This window comes from Mastomys coucha, unplaced genomic scaffold (genome assembly GCF_008632895.1).
Source record: "Mastomys coucha isolate ucsf_1 unplaced genomic scaffold, UCSF_Mcou_1 pScaffold11, whole genome shotgun sequence".
Lineage (NCBI taxonomy): Eukaryota > Metazoa > Chordata > Mammalia > Rodentia > Muridae > Mastomys > Mastomys coucha.
The window spans coordinates 29,404,856-29,405,068 of record NW_022196893.1 but is presented as its reverse complement, the minus strand read 5'-3'; positions in this window follow the sequence as shown (position 1 = coordinate 29,405,068).

Sequence of the window (213 nt, the reverse complement as noted above, 5' to 3'; positions counted from 1 at the left end):
TTTGTTTGGTTCAGTATTGTAACTGTCTGGCATATTTGTAATCTTCAAACATGTGGTTATATCTTTGTATTGCCATAAGCAGTGATGTTTTACATTCAGTTTTATCAGCCAGCAATATTTTCAGTAAATAGTACATTTAACTTGCTGAATGTAGACATGGGATCTTTAAGTTACTATAAAGTTAGTAATTGCTTTATTGTATTAGTATTACAT